At 38.6% G+C, this 24,711-nt stretch overlaps 1 protein-coding gene across 2 annotated transcripts in view; it reads left to right on the top strand.

The window, feature by feature from the left end:
- The window catches only part of IL1RL1 (interleukin 1 receptor like 1), a 69,163-nt gene that overhangs the window by 7,957 nt on the left and 36,495 nt on the right, over positions 1 to 24,711 (top strand). Inside the window, exon 1 of one of the 2 annotated variants that reach the window (XM_041756228.1) lies at positions 3,565 to 3,612. The exons of the other annotated variant lie outside the window; for it this stretch is intronic. The gene's annotated coding sequence lies outside the window, so the exon portion shown is untranslated. Of the gene's footprint in view, positions 1 to 3,564; positions 3,613 to 24,711 lie in introns of those variants that run through there. 2 annotated transcript variants of the gene reach the window in all.

The raw sequence follows: 24,711 nt of genomic DNA, 5'->3' as shown, positions 1-24,711 counted from the left end.
AATTCTGGAAGGTTTTTTTTTTCCTTTGCAGAAATTGCCAACCTGACTCTATAACTTATATAAAACATAAAGAACATAGAATAAGCCAAAATAATTTTGAAGAAGGAAAAGTTGGGAGACTCATAAACACCTGATTTTAGTACTCACTATAAAAGCTATGGTAATCAAGACTGTGTAATACCAACATAAAGATAGGCAAACAAATGAATGATGAAATAGAGTCCAGAAATAAACCCACATGTATATAGTTTTGACTAAGACACCAAAATACTTTATTGAGAAAAAGATTGTTTTAAGAAATAGGAATATAAGCACTACATGTCTCTATAAAAAACTACCTACATTCATATTTTACATTACATAAAAACTTTAAGATGGATTAGACATTAAAGGTAAAAATTAAAAATACAAGAAAACAGGAAAAAATTCACTCTACAACCTTGGAGTAAGCAAACATTTCTTTAAAAGGACCCGAAAAGCATTAACTTAGAGAGAAAAAAATATGTTAGACTTCTTCAAAATGAAAAACTTCTGCCCATGAATATTCATTCAGCATCATTGTTTTTAATAGCCCAAAGTGGAAACAACCCAAAGGCCCATCACCTGGTGAATGGTAACAAAATGTGGTCTAACCCTACAATGGAATACCACTCAGCAGTAAGAAAAGGTGATGTTCTGATACACAGTAAACATGGAAAAGCTTCCCAAATATCCTACTAAGTGAAAGAAGTCAGGCACAAAGACCACAGAGTGCTTCCAGTTGCATGAAATATTATAGCAGACAAATCTACAGAGATAGAAAGCAGATGTGGTTGCTGGCGCCAAGAGTGGGAAGAGAGGTTCACTCTGTAAATGGGCCTTAACTGTCTTGTTGGAGTGATGGGAATATCCTAAAACTGGATTATGATGAGGGTGGCACAACTTGCTAACTTCACTGAAAATCATTTGATTATACACTTAAAATAAGTGAATTTTGTGGAATTAAATTATTCCTCAATACAATTGTTAAAAATCCTTCAAAACTGTATAGACAGTGAGTTAGAAGAAATGAAAAGATAGAACAAAAGATATAAATGGAAGCACTCTTTAAAATGTTTACAGTGGGCGTTGTATAACCTTTTTTTTTTTTAAAGATTTATTTATTTATTTATTTATTTATTTATTTATTTATTTACTTAAGAGAGAGAGAGTGAGAGAGAGAGAGAGGCAGAGACACAGGAGGAGGGAGAAGCAGGCTCCATGCCGGGAGCCCGACGTTGTACTCGATCCTGGGACTCCAGGATCGTGCCCTGGGCCAAAGGCAGGTGCTAAACTGCTGAGCCACCCAGGGATCCCCCATTGTATAACCTATTTAAAAATTAAACATTTTTTTTTAAAAAAACAATGACTTTGAGGGTAAACAAAAAAGATGTTATTGATAGCAATGAAATATAAATACATATCGAATGCTTGAGACTTCTATGATTAAAATCTCTAAATCTATAAAACCTTTCTAAAAAAGCACAAAAGAGGACAATGCGTGGAATGGCATGTCAAGTATTTGGAAAAGGACTCTCATCATTGTAAAGATAGCCCTTCTCATTAAATCAATCCATAAACCACATCAAAATACTAAAGACTTTATTTATTTTATTTTTAAATATAAAGACTTTAAAAAATGAAACCTAGAGACTTGACTCTAAAATTTATCTTCCCTATTAAATACACCTATGTATTAAACAGAAAGTTACTGCTGTAGTAATGGACAAATACAACAATGAGACAAAAGCTCCACTTTCCATAAGAGGATTCAAGTCTGGAAACAGGTTCAAATATTGGAACAAATGAGGAAGAGGGCTCCTCACTGAATTTGATTTTACTGCCAACTCAGTAAAAGCAAATTTAAAGTATAGACTCAAGGTTAAGTATACAGGGAAGAGGATTTGGTGTACTCCTCATCCTCATCACTGTTTTCATGTCACATTGGGGTGACCTTGAGTATGGCGACATCTCTGTCAGCCTTGTCCAGGTGTCCCACATGACATATCCATGCTAAGGGCTCAAATGTGAGCTGGGGAGCACCTGGGGTGAAATGGGTGGCCTGTGTTGAGAGCCTTTACCTGCCTGCAGAGTCTCTAGGAGGTATTTGGATCTCTGGGTCTTTCCCATAAATGGCAGAGCCCTAGCCAAATGAGCCTGGGATTGGGAAAGTGCTGTCAAAATACCTTCATCCCTTATTGGGGCAGCCGACTTGGCCTCTCCTGTACCCTTTAATATCCAGTTCATAGATCTGTACTCACAGACCTATCTAGCTTAGTTGTGCCCACTCTTAGAAAACCATTTGGATCCAGCAGATAACAAACAAACAAACAAACAAACAAACAAACAAACTTCTGCTCAAACAGGAAGACAGCATTAAGAAAATGGATAGGCAGGGTGCCTGGGTGGCTCCATCAGTTAAGCAACTGCCTTTGGCTCAGGTCATGATCTTGGGGTCCTGGGATCAAGCCCCGCATCTTGCTCCCTGCCCAGCAGGGAGTCTGCTTCTCCCTCTCCCTCCCTCTGCTGTTCCCCTCTGCTTGTGCACTCACTTACTTTCTCTCTTTTTGTCAAATAAATAAATTTAAAAATATTTTTTTAAAAAGAAAATGGATAGGCAAACTACAGAACAGGAAAAATATTCACCAAAATTTATATTTGACAAAGTTCTTTTATCCAGAAAAAAAGGTATATCCAAAATACATATGTTCCCTATGACCCCATAGTTCCATTTCTAGGTGTGTACTCAAGAGAAATGAGAGCATATATTCACAAATGAACTTGTACAAGAATATTTTTAGCTGCCTTTTTTCATAGTGGCCCTAAATTAGAACCAATTCAAACTTTATCAACAGGGGAACAAAGGAACAAACTGATAGAAATCCATAAAATGAACTATTACTCAGCAATAAATATGAATGAGCTACTTGAAATCCATAACAACATGGAGACACCTCAGGAACGTTATGCTAAGTAAAAGAAAGCATGCAAAAAAGAGTACTGGATATTTGTTTTTGTTTATATGAAGTCCTAGAATAGGCAAGTTGAATCTATGGTGAAAGAAATCTGAGCCATTATTTCCATCATAGGGGGAGGGGGTGGGAGTGGTGGAGATTGACTGAGGTGGTGTGGTAGCCAGCCTCCAAGATGGCACTGGATGATTTCTTCCCCTGATGTTCGCAATATTGTATAATTCCCTCCCTCATCGTACCAGGCTTGGCCTGGGTGACCAATAGAATAAGGCAAAAGTGAAGGCATGGTACGCTTCTTCTGAGATTAGGTTACAGACATTGTAGCTTCAGCCTTATGTTCATTCTCTCTCTCTCTCTCTCTCTCTTTCTCCTTCCCTCTCCCTCTCTCTCGTTCTCTCCACTACTCTGGATCATGTCATGAACATCCCTAAGGAGAGGCCAACATGGTAAGAAATTAACTTCTTGCCAATAACTAAGTGAGCTTGGAAGTGAATCCTTCAGCACCAGTCAAGTTCCCCAGAGCCTGTGGTCCTGTCCCCAGCTTGACTGAAGCTTCACGATAAATGCTGAGCCAGAACCACCCAGCCAAGCCACACCCAGACTCCTGACCCTCAGCAGCCATGTGAGATAATAAAACAGAAAGCTTGTTGTTTGACATTGCTAAGTTTTAGGGGGTAGCTTGTTATTGAGCAAGACAAGACGTAACTAGTACAGGTGGGCATAGGGGAGCTTTTAGGGGGAACGGACATGTTCTATACCTTCACTGAGGCATTGGTTATACAGGTTAATATATATGTGGAAAAAACTCATAGCATCATATGATTAACATCTGTGAATGTATATAAATTGTAACTCAATACAATATATTCTGTATATAAAAATATTTAGGCTTAGGAAGTTTCTTTCAGTCAAAGAGTACACAAAGAGGTGAAATTGGCTTCTTAGAGACGAATTTGTATAAAGTCTGGTGTATTTGAGAAATGTTCCAGAATACTGTGTGAATGATTTCTCAAAATATGTAGTTGATGGGTTTTTATGTAAGTATCCAACACTCGGGCAGGGTCCTGGGGAGATGAGGACTGTTTGGCAGACACCAGGGACACTTGAGTAGTAGATCCGGTTGTTTCTCATGGCTTCTGTCGTACTTTGTAATATCTGAGCAGACTTTTTAGTTCTCTTCCGTCGCTGGCAGTTTGGGTGGTGAGAATGCTTTTGAAAGTAGGTGCCCAATATGAAAGTGTCATTGTCAGATTGCAAAAACCTTAATTCTTGTATAAGTAGGTATATCTGTCAAATTTTAATTAATGGGGGAAACAACAGAACATCGGGATTAATTCCTTGAGGTTATGAGAAGCTGGAATGTTGAGATAATATTGGTGAGCGGGATACAAAATTGCTTAATTTTTTTTATTACATTATCTTACATACCAGATAGGAACAAACACTCATCCTACTTATCATTTTTCTGCAAAGTAATCTCTTACTTTAGAGAGTTGCAAAATAGCTGGGCTCTAACCAATTTTAAGTCAAAATTATATTTTTTAATTTTTTGAGAGAATATGATGATTTCCAGACTGGCTTGTTAGAAAATGTCCTACTATTTTTTTTTTACATTATTTTCAATATATCTTAAACATCAGTCAACCTTATGTTGATTTCAGATTGGGGATCTCCAACTCAGCTTTGTCTTTTGTCTTTCGTGCTCCCTAGAATGATTGTTTTGGGGAAACCAGTCAGCTGAGCAGAGGGTATACAGGAAACAAGAGAAGGCCCCAGAGATGGTCCAGGTGATGGACGACCAGTGCCTGAGGAGATGTTGGTGGTGGAAAGTGAGAGGACATATGAGAAAGATACTGTGTTGTTAGAATCGATAAGGTTTGGCACCTGGTTGAACATGGAGAATGAGGGAGAGAGTTCCAACGTGCTGAGCCCATTAATGAAAACAGAAACCTTCTGCCCGTAGGGGCAGGGAAAGAGAGTGAGACCAGGAAGGAGGGGTCGGTGGAGGGAGTAAGAGAGCCAGGAAAAGGCAGAAACTTGACTTGGGGTGCCCTTGTCTGATGGTCTGGAGCATGGCACTGGACTCCTATAGGTTAGGGTTTACCTTTTGGCTCCCTGTGTATGCCTTGACAAGTCACATCATCTCTCCATGCCTGTTCCCTCTCTAATAAGATGGGGAAGTAATAGCTCCTGCCCTGGATCATCATGAAGATTAAAAAAGACTGTAAATGTTCAGGGCAGTGCCTGCCACATAATAGCAATACAGGGGTCACTCAGCAGCCGGCATTATTGTCGAAGAGTCATGGGCACCTCTACATGCAAGGGAAGCTCCAAAGGATGACGTGGCAAGGACAGATTCAGGAGCATGGAGATTGGGAAGAGTCCCCTGGATTTTGTACTTAGGGCATTGCAACTTTCAATGAGAACAGTCTTAAGAGACAAGCAGGTGGGGGTAATCTATTTCAGGGTTAAACAGCGAGTGGGGTCTTGAAAAGTTGGGCGCAATGAAAATACAGATCAGTTTTTCAGTGGAGTTGAGAAGGCAAGCCTGGGGGTGGATCAGGGAGTGGCAAGGCTGGGGAACATTCTTCGTGCTGGCTTTTCTAGAGCAGGGAAGACTGAGATAAGCTTGTAGACCGAGAGGAAGAGCCTAATAGAGGCAAGAGGGGGTGAGAGCTGGCATAAGATTTCAGAGATGAAGACATAGTGGGTGGAGGGAAACTTCCTATCCACAGCAGAAGGAGGGAAGAAGGAGACAAATGGAAGAAGATAAAGGGGGTTTGAGTTGAAGAAAATTGCAGTGAACTATGTATCTCTGTCTATCAGAGTCACGGGGGTGATAAGCTGGTCTGCAGAGACTGTGGGAGTGGGGTGTGCCCTCCAGGGAGCTGGGAGCTGCATGGTGTGGATGCAAGTGGGCAGAATCTGATAAGGAGACCATGCAAGAGCTGGGTGTGGGGCTGGGTGGGAAGGAAGGAGGGGTGACATGGCCTGTGTAACCAGGAACTGGGCTGAGGAAGGGAAGGGTCAGGTCAGTGAGGAGGAAGGTCAGGTCAATGGCAGCTTTGGGAAGAGTAAGGCATGTGGCAGACTGGCAGGGGTCTAAAATCAAGGGTTTTGTTTTTTTTTTTTAACAATTTTATTTATTTATTCATGAGAGACACAGAGAGAGAAGCAGAGACACAGGCAGAGGGAGAAGCAGGCTCCCCTCAGGGAGCCTGATGCGGGACTCTACCCTGGGACCCCAGGATCATGCTCTGAGCCAAAGGCAGATGCTCAACCACTGAGCCCCACCGGCGTCCCTAAGATCAAGTTTTAAGTCCAAGGATGATCAGTCAAGATCAGTTCTAAGGTAGGTCTCTGCCTCAGCCACGTTGGAGGTGAACTTGGGTCAAACTGTAGGAACTTCCAGGTGGGAAGTAAAGGCAGAGAAACAGAAGCAAGAGAGGTGAGTCAGCAAGTCCCTGGGCTCAGTACTCACCCATAGCATGGGGGTGTCCAGACCGGAGTCACCTTGTGAGAGTCCTGTCAAGGGTCAAGGTGGGCATCACTAACAAACGGGCGGTTCTGCAACCAGTTCCTGAAACCCAGAGTGTCTGAAGGCCTGTTGGGGACAGGGAACCTTTGGCTGGAGTCAGGGAAGGAGCCTCCATTCTCTTGTGATTCAGCTTCTCTCAGGGAGAACTCTCTGGGCAGTGGTTGGGGCAGGGGGAGTGTCTGGGATACAAAGTTGCTTTTCCAGCTGACATTTACCAGAAATAGAAGTCTGTTGTGTCTACAGCACCCATAAACCCCAAACCCCACATAACCCCCATACTCCAGTGGGGGCAAATGACTGTGCTTCCCAATTAAGCAGCATGGGCAGAAAGGCTGGAAATTTCTGAAGAGAGGAAGTTGATTTGGCCTCAGAGCTTCTTGTTTGTTTATTCAAATTAATGTTTCATTTGGAAAGTCTTAAACCTCCTAGGGTTATGATTTCTATTTGTTTCTGATGGGACTGTTTTCACCCTGGAAATAGAAGTATGGGACTGGCTTGAGGCAAGGTTGCAAAGCAGAAGTTTTCCAGGAATCTCTTTTTTACAGATAGTCCAGGAAATTCTAGTTAATTATATGTGGGAATCACAATTGAGAAATACTGCTGTAAGCACACATTCCAGCTAAAACCCCTCTCACCTATGTATCAGGCAGGGGAAGGAAACTGTACTGATTCATACTAGAATGTGAGTGGCTAATAAGAAATTATTGTGTTCAGCCTCCTGTATCTCAGGATGCAGTTACGTCTTAGCAGGGACACACATTTAACTCACAGGAATGGCAGTGGTGACGGGGTGTCTTCCCACCTTCTGTGAATTCACATCATATGGCAGAGGACTATAAGGAAACATGTCCTCATAACGAATGGAATGTGTTCTATAAATGATGAATGAGTAAATGTTCTCTTGACTCTAAAGAGTTTATCTGTGTAAAGGCTTTTCTACCACACATTCCTTAAAAAAAAAAAGCAACATTCTTTGTGGATTTACAAGTCTTTTAATGAGCATCGAGCCACATAATAGATCCCTGAGACAGAAACCACATTTTAGGACTGCATAGCTCTGTAATTTCAAAGTGTTCATACTAAATCCTCCAACAATTCTATTAGTACCATGATTATTCGCAAGACCGTTTGCTCTAAGTGGTAAAGTTAGAACCCAAACTCCTGTCTTCTCATTTTAGCCTCAAATCTGTCTGGTGTCTCACAGTGGCCCCTGACATCACAGCTGACCCCCGCAAAGCCTCCTTCAGACCAGTCCTCCGTCAGAGTGCTCCCCAGGCCACCACTTAACCTGTCAGATATCTTCTGTACCACAGGAGATGGTCATATTCCCAGGGTTTGTAAACATCTAGCTAAATTTGTTGCAGTTGTCTGGTTTCATGTTGAGAAAGAACAGGTTTGTTTCTATTAGGAAAATATGCCCGTGGTTTTCCTCATTAAAGAGGGTGAGACTTGAACTTGAATGAGAGGAGCCAAGTAGCACAGCTGGCAGGTCTGGGAGTGGAGAGGAGTTCTAAAGATGTCAGAGGGAGGAAAAGATCACAGTGGGAGGGGTGTGGGAAGGAGGAGAAAGAAAAAGGGAGGGAGCCAGGAAAGAGGAGTGAATACTTCCAGGAGGGGGCCAGGTGTACCTGCCCGATGGCAGGTGGAGGGTTTCTAAGTGGATGACCCTAATGGTTTAACTGCCTCTTGGGGCAAGTAGTTACATGAGGGTGGGGTGTGATATGGGAAATGTGAGGTGCTGCGCCTTTGCAGCTGTGATGGATGCCATCAGCAGGAGGCACTTCTCGTCCAAAAAGACTTCAGGACCCTCTTTGTAGTATTCCTTGCAGAATGTGTCATCAAAGCAGGTCCCTGCAGTCTGAACAGAAATAGTATCTACTTAGAAGTACGGTGTACACAAACTTCCACCAGAGTCAACAGTGAAAGATTCCTCACTGAGACTAGTAGCAATGCTTTATTTTTATTTTTTAAGTTTTATTTAAATTCCACTAGTTAACACACAGTGCAGTATTAGTCTCGACTGTACAATTTGAGTGGCTCCACACTGCTGTACAATGCCGTGGTGGACTCATCGCAAGTGCCCTCCTTAATCCCCATCACCCATTTGCCCCTCCTCCTTCCCCCCACTAGCCTCCTCTCTGGGAACCATCCATTTATTCTCTATGGTTAAGAAGGAACAAAGGGGCATTGCTGAGTTGTCAGCACTGGCAAAGCAGCCCCACTGGTAAATACTGGTGACTTAGGTTGATCTTCGTATTCTTAGTGATGGGAAGTGTGTCCTTTACAACTCTGTCTGTCAGATGTGCTTTTCCAAGTGCCTTTGAGGGCAGGTAGTTTTGGGCATAAAAGTCTATTGGGAAGTTGCTTTTGGTTTTAAAACTAATATTCAATTTGTCAAAGTTAGAAATTTTTTAAAAATCTACTTTATTATGGGTGGAGTTCACCTTAAAAATCACATAATGCCATTTATGAGTCTAGCACATTTTAATAAACATTAACACTAGGTTAATCTATTTACAAATTTAGTAAACTAAATATCTTCAAATATTTTCAAACTGCATTTATAAATTTAATGTATTTGATTTTCTTGCTTTCTTTTCTCTGACTAAAATATTTCTAAATATTTCTTTTATTAATTAATTAATTAATTATTTATTTATTATTTTTAGGGTGATATGGAAATTTTTATTTTTTTTATAAATTTATTTTTTATTGGTGTTCAATTTGCCAACATATAGAATAACACCCAGTGCTCATCCCATCAAGTGCCCCCCTCAGAACCCGTCACCCAGTCACCCCCACGCCCACCTCCCCTTCTACCACCTCCCCTTCCACCACCCCTAGTTTGTTTCCCAGAGTTAGGAGTCTTGCAATTTTAAGTAGAATCCTTACTAAACTTATTTATACATAACATTTAAGATTATATGTAGTATTGGAAGCCCTGAGAGAACTTAAACATAGAAGAATTAATTAAGAAATATTTCTTAATTTCTCTCTCACAGCTTCCAATACTACATATAAACTTAAATGTTATGTATAAATAAGTTTAGTAAGGATTCTACTTAAAATTGCAAGTCTAAATCATTGCTCAATTATGCCTTTTTCTCTTTTCTCCTTTTCTTGTCTTTTCTCTTCTTTTTCTTTTTTCTTCAGTAAACTCTATGCCCAACATGAAATTTAAATCAGGACCCAGAGATCAAGAGGTGTGAGCTCTGCCGACTGAGCCAGCCAGGTGCCCTTCAATTATATCTTTTAAAATGGAAAAAAATAAATAAAAAAAAATAAAATGGAGTTATAGGGTCATCATTCCAATAGGTTGATTTCTTAGGATTAAAAGTACATAATCTCAAACATGCTGATTCCTTACCACACAAACTATATATGTATGATTCTCATTACATAGACATTGTGCGTATCTTCCTCCCCAGGTCTAAATACCGATGAACCCAACATGGGTCCTCTGGGTTTCTAGTGCCTCAAAACTTTAATGATTATTAAAAAACGACCTAGTTATTTACAGCTACGCTTTATGGATGTGCCTTGATACATGGTCCCACATCCAAGGTCATTCTATTGACAAATTGTATAAAAAATACACAAAATATATGGCATATACTTCTCATTTCAGCATTTGTGTTCAGATTTTGTTAATGAATCTATTTAAATTCTACGCAAGGTCCTGACCTAGAGAAGCCATGATGGCTACATAGTGATACTTAGTACTGCCACAATGGTATTCACATCTTAAGGTCACCATGCTCAATGCCCAGAGCAAGCAAAATGAGGCAAGCAGTCTCCCTTGCAAAGTGATGTCTAGAGTGTTACAAGCTCCCCCCCCCGCCCAATAAAAAAGAATTCAGATTTTTATGGTAAGGATTAAATGAAATAATCTCTAAAGGCATCTGAGATTCTGGTAAGTAACAGGTGTTCAAAAAGCTAGTTGCAAAAGAACAGACTGAACAGGAATTGAACTAGAAAAGGAGAAAAATGAGTGGGAAATATCAGAAAGGGAGACAGAACATGAGAAACTCCTAGCTCTGGGAAAAGAACAAGGAGTGGTAGAAAGGGAGGTGGGTGGGGGATGGGGGTGACTGGGTGACAGGCACTGAGGAGGGGCACTTGATGGGATGAGCACTGGGTGTTATGCTATATGTTGGCAAATTGAACACCAATAAAAAATAAATTAAAACAACGAAAATTAGAGATTTTAAAAGTAGTTTTAATTCTCTGTTGTGATCATCTCCTTTATCTCTCTCCTTATCTTTAGTCTGGGGGAAGAGACTGTAAACATTGCCAAGCAAGCTATGCTGCATATTGTTAGTCACAATCAACATGACTTACTCACTCTGTGTACATGATTTATTTGCATTAGTCAGGATGGAAAAATGAGCCCCCAAAATAGAGTGACTCAAACAAAACACACATTTATTCCTATCTCACATAACTGAGTATGGGTAGCGAGGTGCTCTGGGGCTTGAAGATGGATCTGCTTCAGGAAGTCGTTCAGAATCCTGGATTCTATCTAGCTGACAGCCTCATCGCTCCAGAGGGTCTAGTCCTCATCCCCATGGAGGAAACTGATTTGCCCCTGATTCTATAGCACATCTAAAGGAGAATATATACTGTTTCTGTTCAACTTGTGATATGGGTAACAGATGCTTGTCATACAGAAGTCAGCCAAGAACCTTGGTATTTACTTTATAGATAATATGACCTGTCTTTCTATAGAAATATCTCACTTAAAATTTCATTCTGCTACTGTTTAAGCATCAGGATGGAAGCTTAGCTTGTAGAAACAGGAATTATCCTATATTGAGGCAAAGCATGTATCTATCTGTGTGTCATAATTGGAGAGGACACCAAGAAGTGGTTTCTTCCTTAAAATAGCCCCTCCATATGAATTTCCACCATTAACTGTGTGTTCAATTCTCTCCATTATCACTCCAATGGTGTGAGTGCATGTAATTACTAACGTATAATCTCTGCTCCAAAGTGGTTAGTCTACAGTCACTTGGGAATAAAGTCTTTAGGGTTGGAAAGGAAACTTACGGTTAAGTTTCTATTATTGCCAGACACTGCTAGCTTTTTCCACGTTATCTTATTTACACCATCCAATAACTTGGTACCATATTCTTTTTATAGATGCGCATTTGTGACTTATATTGGAATTTAGATGACTTCCTCCAGAATAGATGGTTAGAAGCTTCCTGGGTGGAGCAGTGGTCCTAAGGAGAAAGGGAAAGTCAAAAGATATGTGTCAACTACTTTGAGTAAAGAGCTCAGGCTCAGTGGCATTGTTGGGTCTGTCTTTGAACTGGCCACAAAGTAGTTGTATATCGTTTTGGACACATCCTATCACATCATCAGGCTTCATTATAAAAGAGAGAGTTGGGTGTAGATATTCTTTGAATTATCTTCTGTTCAAGATTTCTACTCCATTTTCTCACCTTTGACTTCTACTGAGTATTTTGAGCAAATGCTAACTGATACAATCCATTTTACCAAGAAGGTTATCTGATAACACTTTAGCTGAGTTTCTAAAAGTGCAATGTTTTCTTTTTGGCAGCTTTTTTTGAACAGTGTTCAGAACCTCCTGTTTCATTTTTACAGTTGGCCTTTCCATGTGAAGTGTAAAAGGAGGCTGTTGAAAAACTCAGAGGGTCTCTTCCCTAATGTCACTTGGCTGATGGGGGCTTTGGTGAAGGAAATACTGGGCTTCCTCTCTGATTTGGCCCTCTAACCGACTTACGGGTCCTGGAGAGCTAAGGACTTTACTCTTAAGCCGAACATTTAAAAAAATGTCTGACCTTTTCCAATTTGGTAGTAAAATGTTCTGGTACTGATCAAGATTCTGTATCCAATACCACTATATGTCTGTGTAGGGGGGTGGGGGGATGGTTCCCACACCAACAAAAAATTCTTAGATAGTGGCAGATAACACATATAGGGGCCCAGTCCCACAAGGCTGCCCTCACCCCTACCCACCAGCCCCTCAAACACCAGTTGCAAATTCAGGTAGGTGTCCCTTGTGCTTCTGACCAACTGGCTATGGATTAGAGGTTCTAATGATCCCCTCTTTGGGTTTGATTAATTTGCTAGAGTGGCTCACAGAAGCATTTTACTTACTAGGTTATAGTATCACAAAAAGATATACGACAAGGACAGTCAGATGGAAGCGATGCATGGGGACAGGGCTAGGAGCTTCTATGCTCTCTGAGTGCACCACTGACCCTGAAACTCCATGTAGTCACCAACCTAGAAGCTCTCTGAACCACCTATTAGTAGCATTTTATGGAGGCTCCATTTCCAGCCGCTGTCCCTTCTCTAAAGGATGTGGGGAGAGGGTGAGACTGAAGATTCGAAACTTCTAATCATGGCTTGATCTTTCTGATGACCAGTCCCCGTCCTGGAGCCCACTCAGAGCCACCTCAACAAAACAGAAGATGCTCCTACTGTTCTTTTCACTTAGGAAATTATGAGGGTTTTAGAACTCTGTGCCAGAAACCAGGGGCAGAGACCAAAATATATATTTTCTGTTATCTCACAGGTAGATAAAAAATGCAGTAATTATTTAAATTATATTTTTCATATGATGCCTCAAAACATTTATATGCACTTATTGGTCATGGTAACGTCTCTTACTAAGGACAGTAAAGACTGACATAGAAAATTAATCTTTTTTGGAGCACCTGGGTGGCTCAGTCGGTTAAGCATCTGACTTCAGCTCAAGTCATGATCCCAGGGTCCTGGGATTTAGCCCCACATCAGGCTCCCTGCTCAGGGGGGAGCCTGATTCTCCCTCTGACCCTACTACCAGCCTCACTGCTGGTGTTCTCTCTCTCACTCACTCTCTCCCTCAAATAAATAAATAAATAAAATATTTTAAAAAGGGAAGATGAATCTTTTTATCTTCCAGTTTTTCATTTGCCTTTTATGTGTTTCAAGATTTATTGTATTTATTTAAATTGCAGATGACAAAGAGTTAACATTTTTGTCCCAGAAAGCCTGAAATTTGGGGAGATATCACTATTCCTAAGGTTTTATTGACATATACAATTTAAAAATTTTATGATTATAGCTATATCTTTTCCCTGATGCTTTCTTGTGCATTTTATACGGTTACTAGTCTAGATATGTCTCCATGAAGATAGCAAATGCCTGTTATACCATCTTATTCTTTTAATACCTAATAATGACCTAAAATATATAGAACACGCATAGTAAAAGTTGGTCTAGTAAATAAATAGAAGGTGCATGAGAAACAATTGTCCTATTTGCATATGGTCTCCTGAGTCACTTTAGCAGTGATTGAATAATTAGGATCCATGTTCATCCTTGTATTGACCAAAGTGGGCTTGGACCACCAGGAATAGAGGTGGTTGACCACTGGCCGTAAGGTTTAAATTATACGTGCAGACTGGAGAACAGAGTTTGTAAACTGATTTAAAATGATGACAGAAGGTTACCAGAGGAATTGCCCAGAGAGAGATAATAAACCCCATCTGCCATTACTGAGGCATCTGTTATGCCATAATTTCCTCATCCTGAGTCTTTATTATAAGGAGATTTGTTGTCTGAATTTAGTCTAGGTATCATTTTGCCTGGATTTAGAAGAAGGATTGAATATCCTCTTATGTTTATCTGGAACATGCCCTCCTATGGACCTTCCACATCTCAGAGCCAAAATTCAGAAATTTGCCAATGCCTCTTCATTGAGAATATCATAAAAATGTGTGTGTGTGTGTGTGTGTGTGTGAAACAGGAGCCCCCCTGATGTAAATAGGGATATCTAGGGTTATCTTTTGCTTTATCATCTTTTAACTCATGTAATATCCTTGATCCACAGCTATATCTTTGACTTTTGAACAGCACAAACTTTTGGATTTGTGTATACTCTAGGGTCTGCTTTTGCAGGCATCGAAGTGTATTTTCCCAGAGTGGAGACTAAAGTTCTTCATCATCACTCTTATATAGACATAATATATAGAAATGTAATTTAAAAATTCACAAGTTAACAAAAACAAAAAAAATAAAATAAAAAAATAAAATAAAAAATAAAAATTCACAAGTTAAAGTCAGAAACACATTTGCTATAATATAGTTCACAAATAATACATTTCACTGTAGGAAAGTAGAAATTCAGAGAGGAAGAGAGGAAAACAAAAATCATTTACCCTCTTACTCATGCAGATAATCATTGCCAAGAATGTAAGTTATTGTCTCATGGAGCTTTGTCTCTGTGTGTGTGTGTGTGTGTGTGTGCATATATACGTGCACGTACGTGTGCATTTGTTCTTGCAAATGCGCATGCTATTACAAATTGAGGTCATAACTTACATTCCATTTGAAACCTTTTTTTAGAGCTTTATTGAGATATAATCAACATATAGTAAATTTCTCATATTGAAATTGTACAATCTGATAAGTTTTGACGTATGGATAAACCTTTGAAACCATTACTGCAATCAGAATAATTAACATATTCTCTACCTCTAGAAGTTTCCACATGCCCTTTGAAGTCCCTTTCTGCTGCCTCTCTCACTTCATCCCCAGATATCCACTGATTGTTCGGTCCCCATCAATTAGCTCGCATTTTCTAGAATATTATATGAATGGAATCATCTTGGCTTCTTTCATTCAGCATAATGCTTCTGAAATTCATCTATGTTGTTGCATGTACCAATCTGTCATTTCTTATTATTCCTTTAAAAACTTATTTTATTAAAATTTTTAAATTATTTTCATTGTTCATAGTGATTTCAATGCTCTCAATAATCCTGATATTGCAATTTGTGTCTTCTTTCTTTCATTTTTTTTTTCACCCAGCCGGTGTGGCTTGAGATTTAGCAACTTTAATCATTTTCTCAACAAACCAGCTTTTGGTTTCATTGATTTTTGTCTTTTGTTTTTCTGTGCTCTATTTCCTTGTTTTTTTTGCATTGATTTATGTTATTTCCTATTTCCTTCCTTCTGCTTAATTTATGTTTCTTTGCTCTTTTTCTGTCCCCCCCCCCCCGGGTGTGTAGGGGGGTGGTAGTAGCCATGACTATTGATTGGTGGACTTTATTCTTTATTCTTTTCTGATTTAGTGCTGTAAAATTTGCTATCAGTGCCACTGAGCTCCATTTTCCCAATTTTGATATGTTGTGTTTTTGCTTCCACTCGGTCAAAATACTTTTGAATTTTCCTTTTGATTTCTTTGACCCATGGGTTATTTAGAAGTGTATTATTTAGTTTTCAAATATTTGAGGATTTTCTAGATACCTCTGTTGTAGATTTCTAATTCAATTCCATTGTTGTCGGATAACATACTTTCCTTTTATGCCTTGAACCTTTGCAGATTTATTAAGACTTGTCTTTAGAGACTGGAATATGGACTTTCCTAGTGAATGACCTGTGTGACTTTGAGAAGAATAAATATTTTGCTGCTGTTGGGTGGAGAGTTCTATAGATGTCAATTAGGTCCAATCTGTTGACAATATTTTTCAAGTTTCCTATATGCTCACTGATGTTCTATTTATTGTAAAAATTATTAAAATAGGGATGTTAAAATCTCGGACTTTAATTCAGGATTTCTGTATTTCTCCTTGCAAGATTACGAGTTTTTCTTTCATGTATTTTGAAGCTCTATCATTAAAAACATAAATATCTGGGGCTGTTCCTCTATTTTCTTGATGAACAGACTTTAATATCCTTATGAAGTAACCTTCCTTATTCCTGGTAATATATATATTTTTTGCCTTAAAATTGACTTTGCCAGATATTAAGCTTACCACCCCAGCTTTGTTTTCGTGGCAATAATATGGTACAGTATTGTATATCTTTTTTCTGCCTTTTATTTTTTTGCTGATTTGTGCTGTTTTTAAAATTGGATTTGTACAGGTATTTTTTGCTGGGCTTTCATTTTTTAATCCAATCTAATAGTTGGTGTGTTTAAGATCATTTTCATTTAAGGTGGATATTGAGGTGGTTGAGTTTAAAACTCTCCTCTGGGAGTGTCTGGGTGGCTCAGTAGGTTGCGTGTCTGACTATTGGTTTTGACTCAGGTCATGGTCTCAGGGTCATGATATTGAGCCCCACATTGAGCCCTGCACTGGGTTCCTCGATCAGCACCGAGTCTGCTTGAGATTTTCCCCACTCTCCCTCCACCCTGTGCTCCTTCCCTTGCCCACACACGTTCCCTCTTTCTCTCAAATAAGTAAATACATATCTTTAAAAAATAAAGCTCTCATCTTGCTACTTGTTTTCTATTCGAGCCAACTGTTTTTTTTTTGTTCTTTTCTCCTTTCTCTTTTTTTGATAGTTGCGTGCTTTTTTATGAAAGCAATTTTCCTCCCCTTAAAGCTCTTCACTGTTAATCTGTTGTTATTTAAGTGGCTTTTTGAGGGTTTGTAGTATACATCTTTATTTTATTTTTTATTTATTTTTTTGAGAGAGTGCACATGTGTGCTTGAGCAGATCGAGGGAATGCAGAGGGAGAGGGAGAGAGATTTTCAAGCAGGGTCCACACCCAGCACAGAGCCCAATGAGGGCCTCCATCTCATGATCATGACTGGAACCGAAATTAAAAGTCAGGCACTTAAAGAACTGAGCATCCAGATGCCCCGTATACTACACATCTTTAAATAGGAGTCACCTCCAGGTGATATGTTACCAGTTCACTTACAGTATGAGAGATTTACAGCAGGCCACTTCCATTTCTCTAGATCCCCTGACTTTTGCGCTATTGTTTTCATATATTTCACTTCTGCATGTATTATAAACCCCACACTACATTATAGTTCTTTTTTATTTAAAGAACACATTAGGTTTTAGGTGATTCCAATAGTAAGAAATAAGCTTTATATTTACCCACATGGTTAAGTTTTCTCGTCTGCATTCCTATATATAGACTCAGATTTCTATCTGGTATCATTTCTTTCTGTGTGAAGGACTTTCCACCAAAATGTCTCATAGAACTATTCTGTAATTGATGAATTTTTTTCAGCTGTTATATGTCTGAAAAAATCTTTATTTCACATTCATTTTTGAACAATGTTTTCATAGGGTAAAGGTTTCTAAGGTGATTTTTTTTCTTACAGTACTTTAAAGACTGTTCTACTGTGTTCTTTCTTGCAGGAAATCTGATATAATCTTTAGCTTTGTTACTTTGTAGTAACATATGCTTTTTTCCCCCTATGACTTTTATGAGTTTTTCTTTATCATTGGTTTTGAGTGATTTGATTCTGATGTGCCTTGGGCTAGTTTTAATTGTTTTTCATGTTTGAGTTCTACTGAGTTTCTTAGACTTAGGGTTTTCTATACCTTTCATCAAATTTGGAATATCTGGGGACCATTATTTCTTCAAATTGCTCCCCCTCCATCCCCTTTCTACCTCCTTTCCTTCAGAGATTCGAATTATAATACATGAGTTGAAATTTTCCCACAACTCACTGATGCTCTATTGTTTCCTGGCTTTTTTTCTTTCTACGTTTTATTTTGTATAATCTGTATTCCCATATGATGTATTTTTTTCCAAAGTATTTTCATTTTTATCTGCAGGAGTCATTTTTAAAAAATATCTATTATATCTCTTCTAAACACAATCTTTCATGTGGTTTTTCAAAACACATGGAATTCAGATACACTAGCAGTTTCTATGTCCTTTTCTACCAATTTTTACCATGTGGGTCAGTACTGGGTAGGTTTCAACGGACTCTCTTTTCTTTTCATCAGGGATAGTATTTTCCAGCTTATTCATGTCTTGATACTTTTTGATTGGATGTCAGACCACATTAATTTTACCTTGCTGGGTACTAGATATTTTTGTGTTTCTGTAGCTGTCCATTGGTTATGCTCTGGCTCACTGTTAAATTGCACAGAAACAATTTGATCCTCTTGGGTCTTCAAGTTTTCTCATGTGTAAGCAGGGAAATATTTAGTCTAAGGTTAATTCACGTTACTGCTGAGACAGAACTTTCTAGTAAGCTATTTGATGACTCACGAATTATCTCATTTTCCATCCTGGATAGTAGGAAAAGTTGCTATTCCTGGTTCTGTATGAGCTGTGATGATTATTCTCTCTAATTTAATTTCCTCACAAGTGTGAGCTGTTCAGTACCCTGCTGAGTAATGGAAGGGCCCCTCTATAGATGTCTCAATGCAGTGCTCCCTGAACTCATTACCTTGGCCTTCCCAAACTCCCAGCTCCGATACTTCACCTTAGAGTCACCGCTGGGCCCCATCTCTTTCCCAGTCCCATGCCACAGCCCAGAAACTGTCCAGATGATCAGCTGGGGGGTGACCGTAGGCTCCTCTGTGTGCTTCTCATCTCTCAGAGTTCTTCGCTACTCGTTGCCTGATAAGGGTATCTTGAGAACTGTTGGCTCCTACACTTTGTCCAGTTTTGAGTTGTTTTAGGAAGAAGGATAAATCTAGTCCCTGTTATTCCATCTTGGCTGGAAGTGGAAATCACAAGACTTGTTCTTTAAATACACACACACACAAACTATATAAGCTATATATAAATATATACAGTTTGAAGATTTCCCCAGGCTTTTGCTTGCCATCGTGGTATATTCAGATGTAATGAAATTAATTTGACCTTTGTCACTATGGTTTCTGTCTTTATCATTGTGCTTCAGAAAGCCAAATATTACTCCTACCTCAGAACCAAGTTAATATTTCATTCTATGTGTTCACAGCCTAAAATATCTTTCTTTCTTTCTTTCTTTCTTTCTTTCTTTCTTTCTTTCTTTCTTTCTTTCTTCTTTCTTTCTTTCTTCTTCCTTTCTTCTTCTTCTTCTTCTTCTTCTTCTTCTTCTTTCTTCTTCTTCTTCTTCTTCTTCTTCTTCTTCTTCTTCTTCTCTTTCTTTCTTTCTTTCTTTCTTTCTTTCTTTCTTTTCAACCTTTAATTCATTTGGAACTTAATTGTTTCATCAATTAAACTTTATTTTTCTACTGGTTGTATCTTATAATGCTTATATTAAAACATTTACCTTACTTAGGTAAATTTAAATGCCTTTAACACTATTTATTTAAAATCTATTCTTGTCTTCACATTTGTTAGGCTGTTTCTGGTCATGTCATGATAAATTCTTCTGAATGTTTAGAGCTGCTTCTAGATTTTTTATTCTATTCCATCAAGCAATTTTTCTCCTCCTATAGTTATTCCATATTATTTTAATTACTGAGATTTTATTGGACAACAGTCCCATGAAAAAATATTTGGAAAGATAAATCACTCATTCTCTCAACCTTTTATTATTATTTTATTATTTTTAACATTTTCCTGGAGAATGCTATTCATTTTCTCAAGTATTCCTGAAAAGTTGAGAAGCAGCACAGATATTGGGTAGAGTATAGGCTTCACTTTCCTGGGTTCAAATCAGCTCCCCAACTGACCCAACAAATTAATCACTTCTTCATGCCTAGTTTCCTTATCTACAAAGTAGGGGTACTAATAGTCCTTACTCGATAAGTCTATTATGACAATGATTGGTAGTATGGTGGCTGGAACCAATACCTAGAAAACATGAGAACTTCATAAAACATTAGTTTTGCTATTTTTATTTATTTTCCAATTTAATTTTAGAATTATTTTGCCAAAGTCCAACAAAATTCATTGTGATTTTTTTTTTCATTGTGATTTTTATTGTGATTTACATTGTTATTTTTTTTGTTTTTTTTTTAAATTTATTTTTTAAAAGTTAATATGTGCATAAAAGGAAACTGAAAAACACAAGAAGCAAAGAACAAAATCATCCATAATCACAAGCAGTTTACAGTTTGACTTCTAGGTCTCATGTGTAAATCTATCTACACAAGTAAGCATTTTAATGTAAGATTGTACAGTTATATATCATGCTTTTACACACCATGAATATTTATCATGTCAAAGTCCCCAAACTATGAGTATTTTGATAACCAAGAATACACTACACCAACTCCATCTGAAAAAAAAAGTTTAATCCTGCCTTTCTTGGTGACAAAAATGGCAACAGGCCTCTAGATAAAGATATTGGCAGAGTTACAATTAAAATACTGCATTCCCTTAATGCTCAATTAAAACTGAGACATAAAGTAACAGAGTACACAACATATAATGCTTCTAAAAAAATTCATCATCCAATCTATAATATTCAATTAGCAAGGAGGTATGTTTCTATTGAATCACTTAATGTATTCCTATAGTACAGCCAAAGAGACTAATACACGTTAACAGTTATCATTAAAATGTAAATATGAAAACATCTGCATACAACTCTCCCTCTATACTTCCTTCTGCCCCTCTGCTGCCAACCTAGTAAGTTCTGACATTTCTCAGAGACAGCTTAACAATCTCATGTCCAAGATGCTTCTTTCCTATCAATGATAACAAAAAGAAACTTATAAATTGGTTAATTCATGTTTTTAAAAATATATATATTTGCCAACGTACTTGCATAACACAGAACTCATGACATCTAACAGGTACTGTGGTTATGTCTAAAGCCCAAAACAACAGAATATTAAAATCATGTGTTTCTATGTTAAGTGATGTTCAGAGAAGACATTTTGAGTATTTCTGAGTGTTATCCCTAATACTCAGAAAATAATTTCCAACGTGTTCATATATTTCTAAGCCCTACTTCTAAGAGTGTGTATGAATATAATTGTGCAAGATATACATAATTATGTATAAATATTATGTATATATATATACATGACCAAAAGACATGAAAGAGACAAAAAAAGGGAAAAGAGAAGTTGTTGTATTTTTAGAAGAGATAATAATAAATCATAATAACATAACTATATATATATATTAAAACATGTAATCAATGAAGAAAGTTAATTTTGGGAGAATCTTTACCCACTTACCAGGAGCCAAAGGACAGGATCCTGCAGAGAAACTTTCTTGAGTGGATGAGTAAAGTGACTTCCTAAAAATGCATGTGGATGGTCTCTGTTGAAATCCCCTTCTTTCCTTTCTTAATCTTTCTAAACCTAAATTCTCTTGGGATGCTTCAAATTATCTGGACTTGTCATGAATATTGACAGGAGTGAAGAATTTCAGCAAATAAAGTCCATGCTTAAGCTTTCACGAGTCTTAGATAGAAGTTTGCTTCTGGATTTCTAGGTTTAGGACACCTAGGTTCATGAAGGAAAATATTGACATTTATTTAGATGAGAGGAAAGAATGAGAAGATGACTATAGGTTGGCCTTCCTCTTAAGCTCTTACAACATGAAAAGATATGAGAAGTGACTGATACTTCAAAGAGCAAGGGCCTCCACACAAGGGAAAGATGGAGGACATGACCTATAGATTGGGTTTTCCTCTTACGCAATCACTGTGTGAGAAGCCAAGGCATTTGCTTGAGATTCCAGGGAGCAAAGGCTACTATAAGAGGAAGGCATCACACTTTCCTCAGAGACCTGTCCCCATGAGGCCTCTCAGATGTCTTTGCTGACCTGTACAGACATGGTATAGACCCTAGAGTTTGAGGAAATCACCATGCAATATTGCTTTCTATGATAAAACAAATTTGTTTCCTTTATGGGGCACCTGTGCAGTTGCTTAAGTGCTCAGGTTCTTAACTATTGCTTTTGGCTCAGGTTCTGGTCTCAGGGTTGTGAGATAGAGCCCCATGAGTGCCATGCTTAGCGTGGAGTCTACTTCAGACTCTCTCTCCCTCTTTCTCTGCCTCTCCCCCACTCACAAGCATTTTCTCTCTAAAATAAATACATAAAGCTTAAAAAAAAGAATTTGTTTCCTTGTGTTAAGTGGGCAAAGATCTGTTTAATACATAGATGATGATGTAGTTGATCTGATAAGACTAGGAGAGAAGTGCTTTCAAGAACTGTGGCACAATCTCTCAAACAGGAAGTCCTGATAATGAAGAGAGCAGAAAGTCTTTAAGTAGGAGTAGGAGTTGAATTTTTTATACTTTTTAAGGGAAATACAATGCAAAAACCTATGAAGATCAAGTCATTTCATTCTAGCAGGGACCCGGACTTTTATCTCCTCATTGATAGAACCACAAGGAAAATAGTTGTAGACATGTTATTATTAACAAATAGTTATCTACTATTGTATAATAAATTATTCTAAAATTTGGTAGCTTACACAATAAACTATTGTCATCTCGCACGTTTCCTGAGGATCCAGAATCTGAGAGTGCCTTAGCTGGATGGTTTTACTTCAGGGTCTTTCATGAAGTTGAGGTCAACTCACCAACCAGAAGTTGTCATTTCTCTCAAGACTTGACTGGGCCTGAAAGATTTCCCTCAAACTCACCCTTGTGACTTGTTGGCAGGAGGCTTTGTGATCTTTCCATATGCACCACTCCCTGGGCTGTTCACTGCACAGCTTCTCGTAGAGTGAGAGATTGGACAGAGATCCCTAACCTAACCTTGAAAGTGGCAAGTGCTCACTTGTCCCATATTTTATTGGCCATGTAGACCTGCCTGGTACAGTGTGGACAAGGACTACACAAGGGAGGTAGACATCTTCAAGGGCCATCTTGGATGCTGGCTGCCACACCTACTGAGGATGCATTTTCTTGGACCCTCACAATTTCTAGCTACCTAATTTCTCATCCTTTTGTTTAAACTACTCAAGTCCAACAGGGAACACATGAACCTTGTTAAAGGGTGGAGCAATCTAAATGTATTTTATAGAAGTCATTGACTAAACATCTTTCATTTTTTCTTTTGGAGAAGGAGGGTGTGTGTGTGTGTGTGTGTGTGTGTGTAACAGAGAGAGAGAGAGAGAGAAAGAAACAGAGGCGAAGAGACAGAGAGAGAATATAAAAATCGAATCTTTCAGCTCAAGATTGTTTTTTCTTCCAGTTGAACATATGGCTTCATCATAACTCCCATTGCTCAATTCCCAAGCGAAGTACCTCTGTTAACTCAGCCAAACAGGACTTTTTAAAAACATTGGAATAGGAGTAAGGGGATAGGGGGGCACTTGCATGCTTGGTTTTACTTTTTTAATGTGAAAGAAAGAGATAAAGAGTACTGTGACCCAAAGCTTCTGACCTACATAGATTATATAAGGATAAGTGGGAGCCAATTATTAAGGGTAATTGCTTCAATAAAATCATGAATAGCCAATTAAAGTCCTGAAGATACGAAAATTTTTACCTACATACAAAATCATAAAAGATCTGAAAGAACTTAGTATAGTGTTACTATGAATTAAGGTTGAGTTTTTATTTCCTCTTAAATAGGAGGAGGAGAACAGGGATACAGGGTGAATGAAGGGTGAGATAGAGACACCCAGGCTAGTTTGATCAGGAAGTAAAGTTTCTGATTATATATTTAATTTGATTTGAGTTTTCTGAGTGAAAATACTACTCCTACAGTTTTCTGGGATTTTTTCCCATAGATTCTGAGATTATTTTATAAGTTAGTTAGATTTTGCATTTATAAGATTTTCCTACTTTTCAAGTAATTCTCTACTCCTTGGGAGAATAAAGCAGCAAAGCTCACTAGTCAACATATTCAGTGGGTTGTAGCAAGCAGGTAAGAGGTGAGAAGGTGCGAGAAGGAGGGAAAGGGTATTCATGAGGAGGAAAAGGTAAACCAAAGGGGGATGTGACAGAGAAAATGAATTGGCAATCTATAGCTTCCGTTTCTTTCTAAAACGGAATGCAGCCTTTTTAGCTGCCTAGCACCTTGGTGGATTTGGGGAGTGCAGAAGGGAAAGGCTCCTGAGCTCCTCTGGGAGGGAAGAGGTGGTGATGAACAGACGTGAGAGAGGAGGATGGAGAGAATGCCTGCATGGGAGGAGGCCATGGTATCTACTTAGCTTGGTGTGCCACATTTTAGAATTGTTTGGTATAAATGGATTTCTTGGGTCCACACTGGAAAAGGAACTAGTTCTAGGCTGCTGAGCAGAACAGAGATGGGACCCATGTTAGGGACAGGGGGAACCTTGACATAATGAGCCCAGGAATTAGTGGACATCACAGGGAGGACTTGGGTTGTCATTTGGTTGTGGAATTGGCAGTGGGTCTGAGCCAATTATTCCTTGGGCTCCAAGGTGCAAGGAAGACTAGCTAACCTCTGGGTTTGGGCCATTTGGTGAGATTTTGACATCTGAAAGCTCATTTTGGTTTGGGTGTAGAGCAAAGATGTCCCCTCCATGTGGACAAAACCCACCCACAAACACACAAACAAGCACTGGCACACCTGTCTGCACATGCACACGTGTG

Source organism: Vulpes lagopus, chromosome 5 (assembly GCF_018345385.1).
Source record: "Vulpes lagopus strain Blue_001 chromosome 5, ASM1834538v1, whole genome shotgun sequence".
Taxonomy (NCBI): domain Eukaryota; kingdom Metazoa; phylum Chordata; class Mammalia; order Carnivora; family Canidae; genus Vulpes; species Vulpes lagopus.
Note: the sequence above shows the minus strand (reverse complement) of the source record. Positions and strands in the feature narration are given on the sequence as shown.